The 8,428-nt window shown below is 39.4% G+C and overlaps 1 protein-coding gene across 4 annotated transcripts in view; it reads left to right on the top strand.

The window, feature by feature from the left end:
• Positions 1-8,428, top strand: part of LOC143749886 (vacuole membrane protein 1-like) — a 60,018-nt gene extending 51,590 nt beyond the window's left edge. For 2 of the 4 annotated variants that reach the window (XM_077242556.1, XM_077242553.1), the window contains 2 exons: positions 5,395-5,517; positions 6,589-8,428. The gene's annotated coding sequence lies outside the window, so the exon portion shown is untranslated. Of the gene's footprint in view, positions 1-5,394; positions 5,518-6,588 lie in introns of those variants that run through there. The other 2 variants (XM_077242552.1, XM_077242558.1) reach the window with 1 other exon arrangement.

Raw genomic sequence — 8,428 nt, forward strand, 5'->3', positions numbered from 1 at the left:
AGAAGTGTGCGGCTGTGCACGAGCACAGCTTAGACGGAACATTGACTGGCAGCTTTAGAGGGGACCTGAGGTCAGAGGTCACCTGTGACTCAAGACTTGAGGAATTCAGTCTCAAGGAAATGAATAGCATGGGGGGGAAAATAAGAGACAGAAATTGTAACGGCTACAGGAAATGATAGCTCATTAGAATGTGGTCAGATGGTGACTGAGAATTATTAACTGTTTTATAGAGAGACGAGAAAAAAAAGGAAGCGGGAACCTGTTTACCTCCAAAAATCCCCATGTTGTTTGTCTGTTTTCACCTTCCTGCATCCTGATCCTATAGTTCTTCTTGCACGATGTCGCTTCTGAGTATGTTTTTTAGTCAACTCTCCAAAAATTACAGTGTGTAAAACACAAGTGTTGACAAGTAATTCAGTTAATGGTGTTACAAGACCTCTTTTTTATTTTTTTTGCTCTTTCCTTCATTTATTATTATGACCAAATTGAGCAAAAATTGTATGCTAATTTTAATACTTTTAAATTGGTAAAATATGAATTTGCTTAGTGCATTTGCAACAGAACATGGATAATTTTATTCATTCAGGCAGGGGATTTCTAGTTCCCAGTATGCTTTGCATTGGATTTAAAAGGCAGGTTTATTGTTAAAATTAAGTGTTTGGCCTATTTATGTGTTTTTGAGCAAAATGAAGGAAGGAAAGAGACTTTGTTAGTGTGTAATGTTCTGTTATATTAAAGGGTTAGTTCCCCGAAAAATGAAATTTCAGTCATTAATTACTCACCCTCATGTCATTCCAAACCCGTAAGACCTTTGTTCATCTTCAGAACATACATTAAGATATTTTTGATGAAATCCGAGAGCTTTCTGACCCCCCTATAGACAGCAACAACCTAACCACTTTCAAGGCCTCGAAAGGTAGTAAAGACATAGTTAAAATAGTCCATGTGACTACAGGGGTTCAACCTTAATTTTATGAAGCGACACTGACACCGAAGAGAAGAGATTGTTGAATAAAGTCGTTATTTTACTTTGTTTTTTGCGCACAGAGGTATTCTCGTCGCTTCAAAACATTAAGGTTGAACCACTGTAGTCACATGGACTATTTTAACAATGTCTTTACTACCTTGAAAGTGGTTATGATGTTGCTAGGGGGGTCAGAGAGTATCTTAACTTGTGTTCCGAAGATGAACGAAGGTCTTGCAGGTTTGGAACAATAGAAGGGTGAGTAATTGAGAGAATTTAAATTTTTGGGTAAACTATCCCTTTAAGATTTATAGTAGTTTTTGGTATGTTCTGGTAGCTTGTGTTAAGGTTGTATACACGCTAATGTAACTGAAAATTGAGCTGTTTGCATAGAATTTGCAGTTAAGTTTGTTGCTAAGAAAATCCATTTCCTACTGTCCGCAATTAAATTAATTTCAGCCAGAGAATTACAGCTTCGAGCGTACACTCATGCTAATATGTTTAGCTAATCCCACAGTCTTCCTCTCCTCCACCATGCCTCACTCCTCAATAAAGTGTGTCAGCCTGTCATCTGTTGCTCTCCCCGTTTCTTTATTTTTCTCGCCCGATCTTGTTGACATTAGCAAAGACTTGGAGCTCGCTGAGTCAGAAGTTTGTGCGGTCAAACAGGCTGTGAGGAGAAGTTGTCTGCACTGTCATGCTCTAGATTTCACATCGCCGATGACCGGCATCCTCATCATCCTCTTCTACAGGATCATCATCCTTCCCTGCAATGTGTTTGAATCATCTCCCATTTCCTGTCACTGATGTCACCCAGCAGAGAGATGGACAGACACATAGGAGCCAGTACTAATGAAATGACCTCAGTCTGCTCACCTGTGCTTTAATGCTGGCCGTGACATCCTCAGCATCACTTAAAAGTGACTAATCCATTCTAATCAATATGGTGAACCTTGATAACATTGTTAGCTTTCTGCAGTCATCCTAGGTGTGAGTGACTAGGCATTGTGGGAGGACTTGGGTCTTTATCTGCTGACACGCTCATTAGGTGTATTGGTCTTTGTGTGATTGCCGTGTTTTTGTGTCAGTTTTGAGTTTTTTTGGTGATTTTAATTGATAGAATAAATGATATGAAGAGTTCAGATGTAAAAGCCTCTAAGTGCCATCTGAAATTTTCTTCCAGAATGATCATTTTTATCAAGCTCGTATATTTAAGTTCAGTAATTTCACTTGAATGACAATGAAAATTACCTATTAATTGTAATTTAAGTGAAATTACTCAACTTAAATATACGAGTTTGATAACAATGATCACTTGAAGAAAATTTTAGATGGCACTTTTGCATCTGAACTCTTCTTATTATGATACAATATGTTGTGAATTATAAATAATTAGTGCTTAATTTTAAAACATATAGATAGATTATATAATATATAATCATATATTATGTATTTAACGGATATGTATTTTTTATATAATAAAACATTTAAAAAAAAAAGGAAATTCTTTTTCAAATATAAGTGTTTTGCTGGCTTTTCACTCAATGCAAGAAAGCCGCTTTGCGAACAGATTTGATAAACTGATGCATGGCTTTCCTGTAAATCCAGCATAACTGAAATGTTATTTTGAATTATTGACTCATCATCCCTGGTCATTTTTAAATACACTGAACACAACATACAATAGTTTTAATGATTGATTTTGAACAATAATTAATTATTGATCTGTTATTGCTTCAGTATTTTAGATAATGTAATTCAGTTGCATGTGTGTTGTGCAATGTTAAGCCTTTTACTTTCATGAAAAAAAACTCATAAAGGAATTTTCATACATTGAATGATGTAGATGGTTAAAAATAGAAAATATGATGCAATTGCAGAAAAACAAGTCTCAACACATTAAAACAGTGTAACACGCATTTCAATTAATACAATTATTAGGGGAAATTACATGTTTATCCACAATAAACATAGACAGTGTGCACTGTAGACTAGAGGTTTTTTTTACAAAGTTAAAAAGAGGAAATTACACCTTTAGTTTTTTTCCTTGTTAAGACACATTAAAACAGTTTTTGAAAAGCAAGCAGTATAGGCCTATCTAATTGACTTATTTGCACTTTGTTTATATATGATATTTTTTTGCCAAGTTGATAATTGGCTTCAATTTTGAATTTTCCATTTTAACCTTTTCATACAACCGTTACTCACAGTTGCAAACATAACAATATTTATTTTATTTTTACTCACAAACGGGACAGAAACAACTTTAGCAATTAATCAAAAATGTATAACTAGTGTGTAGTGTTGGAAATATCTGAGGTTTTGAGGGGTTCATTCATTTATAGCATTTAGTTTAACATGAAATACATTTTTAGCAGATTTTTATCAACTTTTATGCCCATTTTCATATTTTTATTAGCTAACACATGCTACTGAAAAACAAATGCATTCCATCTCTCTGCAGAATTTACGTTACATGTCGTAACAACTCGAAATTAATTTTCCTCCTACTCAGATATGCACAAGAATTGTTGTTGTGGCTATACGTTGTTTTTCTTCTGATAACCTCATGATATACACTTTCAGGGTTGTTGTTCAGCAGAAATAATACTTTCCCACCATAAAATATGTTTTCACTCCAAAACCATGCCAGATATAATTTTGGAAACATTTCAAGTACTCACTTTTATTGCCCCTCATTGTACAAATCGCATGGGTTCCACAGTGAACAAAATCTGCCTTGAAAAAAGCATTTTCCAAGACATATCACAAAACATTTTTTCATCTGAAAATGTAAATATGACCAGATCATGCAATGTTGACAGTGAATATCTATCTCTTAGTCCGGCATGTTTTTCCAAAGAGATCTCTGCCCTAGAAAGTTCCAGAAGCAAAATGAAAATCCTTGTTTTATGGACATGAAGATAGTCCTCATGTTTTAGTAGCGTGCTTCTGACTTGGTAGGAGTGTAATATCTGACTCGTACAGGCACTGACTCACCGTGGCTCATCGGACAAGGCTCGATTGGAGCCCGCCAATTTCTCAAACACAAAGACACAAGTTTTTGATCTGACTCTTTTGTTCTAGCGCAACAGCATTTCGTTATACCTGTGCTCCAAAATCCCACTGACAGAAAACAAAACTAATGAAGGTTTAGATCTGAGATTATACTTCAGATGTGCTAATGCTAGCTTCTCTGTGTGTTTACAGTTGGTTGGGTTTTGGTATGTTCTCCTCTGAGGTGTGTGGGTGTTGGTTTTGATGGTGGATTTTCAGTAACGTCCTTATAAACCTGCATCATTTTGCTTCTCCTTTTGTGCTTGATGTGTTTGCGCTTAGTTAACCCACATCATGGGTGGATAATGATAGTGCTTTTGGTTAATGATTTAACAAAATAACCAGTATGAGCTCATCTATTGTTTATCCGTGAAGTTGCACTTTCAGAAACTCGAGTGGGCAGAGGGTCCTGTTTGCGTCTGTGAAATATCGAGTTCAAAGAGAACGTTATCGGGCACATGACCGTGTAAAGTGATAAAACAAAAGTCCAAGTGTGTCAATAAGCATCAGGTCATGGAAAAAAAAAAGTTTAATTCTGACTCAAATGTCATTTTATCATTAAATCCCCTGAAGAATTTTACTTTAAGTTTAAAAAAACTGTATGTACAATTTTTATTTTTAATTAATTTCCTTGGCTTGCTTGCAATCTCCTTCTCTTTTCCTTTCCGTGTGTGTGTATGTGTGTGTGTTGTTGGGGTGGGGGTGGGGGTGGTGGGTATGGGTAGGTAGTGACTGAATCTCATAAAAGGGTTTCCTAATATGGGCTGTCTCTCACAAAGCCCCGCCTTCCTGCTTTCAAGTAGGTGGGGTTTACACTCTCTCGACCAGTAAAGACACGCCATGGACTTACTTCCTCATTAATTGGCTGAAACCAGTTCTTACAGGAACCGCCGGTGATAAATGTGTGAGTTCTGAGAAATCATTCATTTCTTCCTTCAGCCTGGCTGAGGGACATTACAGGAGAGTGTGAGTGAGGATGGCTCCCTGTGTGAGCATGCCTTCAGGACAAGCTTTTTTTTTCTTTCTATTTGTCTGCGTATCTCTGCGTGTTTTTTTTTCTCTCTCCGTTATTTTTATTGCTTAGGATATGTAGTTCCCAGAACAAGCTGTACTTTTACAGGGTTTTTTTTCCCCTCTCTTATTTGAGTTTCTGTCTTCTGGGATAAACTCCGTAACAGCTCGGTCTCTATCTCCCTCTGTCTGCGAGCGAAGAGAGAAAGGAGAGGCAGGGTAAAGGAAACTCACTGACCTCTCGAGTCGGTAAGTGAAATTTATGTGACCTCTCCCCCCCCCCCCCCTTCTTTCTTTCTTTCTTTCTTTCTTTCTCCCTCTCCTGTACCGTCCCCTCCTCCTCTTCTTCTTTTCTGTCACAGAGCTCTTCCCCTGTTTGGCGCCTCTCTACAGAAGTCTTTCAGAGAGTACCTTGAGGCCCAGAGGGCAAAATTACAACAACGGACCGGACGGGCGGGCGGCTCGCAGGAGAGGTCACCCCAATCGTAAGTCCCATCACTCATACAGAGTTTCTCTTAAATTTACCTCATTCACAGACGTGGCTTTAGTTTTTTTGTATATTTGCCCTCCGTTCCTCCTTTTAATTTATTTCACGCACCCCTATTTCTTTTTTGTTCCACATCCTAATTACCTCCCTGCCCTAATTACCGCTTGGAGACTGGTTTTATTCTACTGTGTGATTCCGGTGAGGTGTTATTGTTTGCATGTGGCAGACCGTAGTGTCAGGGGCTCCGCGTGGGCCGTGCGGTGGTTGGTCGCGGGGGCCTGTTCGGGGTCTGGCTGAGGAGGGATGCTGAGTCACACTCCGAGCTCTTTGAGTGAACCGGACACTCCCCCGCGTCACACTAACTCCCCCCTCTCGGCTGCCGAACCCTGTTGAACCCAGCGCAGCCGGAGACGGGAGGGGCCCCTGGGAGTAAAAGAAGGGGGAGAGGGGGGGGGCGTTAGGAAGGGAAGCGGGAGAGGGGGGGTTGAGGCTGTACTCTCGATTCCTGCCACTGATCCCTCACAAGTGCGCACGGAAACAAAGAGCTACACCTTTTTTTTTTTACCTTCATCTGCCCGTGTGCAATTCGTTCATTTTATCTAAAGCGCTTTTCCAGCTCGTGTGTGCATGCGTGTGTACGTGTGGGAGGAGGAAATGAAAGAGTGAGAGAGAGAGAGAGAGAGAGAGAGAGAGAGAGAGAGAGAGAGAGAGAGAGAGAGAGAGAGAGAGAGAGAGAGAGAGAGAGATGAAGTTGCACAATGAGAGATTACGGATGTTTCTGGAACAATGTTCCTTTTTTCTGGTAACTTGAACCTCCTGCAGTTACTTAAGGAAAGCTGTGGGCTTGTTCAACCGACAGGAAGAGACGATGCCACTGTGCACGTGTCACTAAAGTAAATCTTGTTGTAAAGGAACGGAGAGATTGGAAAGAAAAGCACGTGGAGATGAGTAATTGCTTAACCTGAGATGTTTCTGATGAGTTAATGCAGTAAAGATTATGCATAATTGACTGCCCCCCCCCCCCCCTCTCTCTCTCTCTCTCTTACTCTCTCTCTCTCTCTCCTTACAGGTTTCTGAAGATGGTGATCAGTGTGGTTCGTTTCTCGTTTGATGCATCTTGAACTTGTGGCATCTAACAGCAAACACAGAGCTAAACTAAATCAAGAAACCCAAAATTTGAATAGCCTCCTCAGTCTGATGAGAGTTAACGCTAAAATAGGTTAATTTTTCTCAATTTTTATTGAGGGTTTTTCTGTATCATGGTTATCGGTTAACATTTTTACTTTTTAATGTGCTTGGTTAGCTGGCGGATTGCGCGGAGATACTCATGTTCTCAGCTCTGTGTCTTGCAGAGGTTATCTGATCCCATTGGTGGGGATGTTAAGGTGCGCCGTGGCTTATGTTCTGTGTGGTCTATTACACTTAAGGGACCAACTGCATTAATTTAGCTTTAAAATTAGTTTCATTTAAAAATTTGCTTTGAATCGCTGCATATTCCAGCCTATAGTGGTTGTCTGATACTAGATTCGAAAATCGATTAAATTAAGGCATCACAGGAAATGAATGTAAAGTAATGCAACCAACTCTTAAAGTCATTAAAAGATGGTATGCATATTGACTGGTGCTTGTATTCCATTACTTTTGTGAGCGTAGATCGTCTGGTCTTCTAAAAGCTTGGTGAATCATAATGTTCCTTTCGTCTATTTCGTTATTGTTATGTTTCCAGAGATCCATATGAGAAGGAGAAGGAGTGTGTGTGTGTGTGTGTGTGTGTGTGTGTGTGTGTGTGTGTGTGTGTGTGTGTGTGTGTGTGTGTGTGTGTGTGTGTCTGTGTGTGTGTGTGTGTGTGTGTGTGTGTGTGTGTGTGTGTGTGTGTGTGTGTGTGTGTGTGTGTGTGTGTGTGTGACTCACTACAGGGCCACTCCACCAGATGCAATAACACATTCAATCAGATTAAGAAGTGCGTTTGTGTTCAGGCACATATGTGCGTGGGTGGCTGCCACGTTTCGCGCGTTTAGCTTCTTATAGCACGTATTCTATACATCAGAAGAGCATCCGGTCCCGCTGGAGGACTGGATGATGCTCGCTGCTGTGAGAGATGCTCGATTGGATTTGACTAACGATTGGATTGTCTGGCAGTTGGAAAGGTAATCATCTTCCTTCTTTTATAGTTTGAATAGTTTCATTTACATGCGGATATCTATCTTAAAACTAATGCATTGGTGGTTTCCCCAAACTGCCCATTTTGGATGTCTCCTTTATTTAACACACCTGATTTAACATATCAGTTGACTATTAGAGGCTCTATGTCCTGAAATGGGTGTGTCGCATCTGAAATGTGCAGTGTTGGGGGCCACAGAGACCAGATGAAGAACCACTGCACTGGTGGCATAACATCAGGCGGCTATGCAAACGTCTTGTCCATTGCTTATTTTTACATCTTTTTTTCATTTTAATTGCTTGTGAAATGTTTTTTCGGTGCCTTTTTGTAACGCTGCCCTGGTATGTGAGTCTGGAAGCTACAGCCGTATAAAAAAATGGAACAGTGTGGAGTTTCTTTTGCCGTTACCTTAAATGAACCCTCCGCTGAACTCAATGCACTGCGCGCTGCTGGCGTAAAGGATGAGGCAGTGTTGCCAGATCTCGTGAGAAAAGCAAGCGAACTCAATGGCTCGAGTTTACTGATCAGCATCAAATCATTTAGATTACAGAAATAAAGAAACGTTTTAAGCAACGCTAACCTGACTGCATTAATTAACAAAATAATGTTTTATATAAGTATATACTTTTGCTAAATTAAACTGACTATTTAACATAAGTGGATATCTAAGTTAATAAACAAATTGAAATGTTTGCACTTTTTAATTAATACAAAATGAATATAAATTAAAAAAAAAAAAACAGACCAA

Source organism: Siphateles boraxobius, unplaced genomic scaffold (genome assembly GCF_051911475.1).
Source record: "Siphateles boraxobius isolate OS27281-9 unplaced genomic scaffold, OSU_SipBor_1 25, whole genome shotgun sequence".
Classification (NCBI taxonomy): domain Eukaryota; kingdom Metazoa; phylum Chordata; class Actinopteri; order Cypriniformes; family Leuciscidae; genus Siphateles; species Siphateles boraxobius.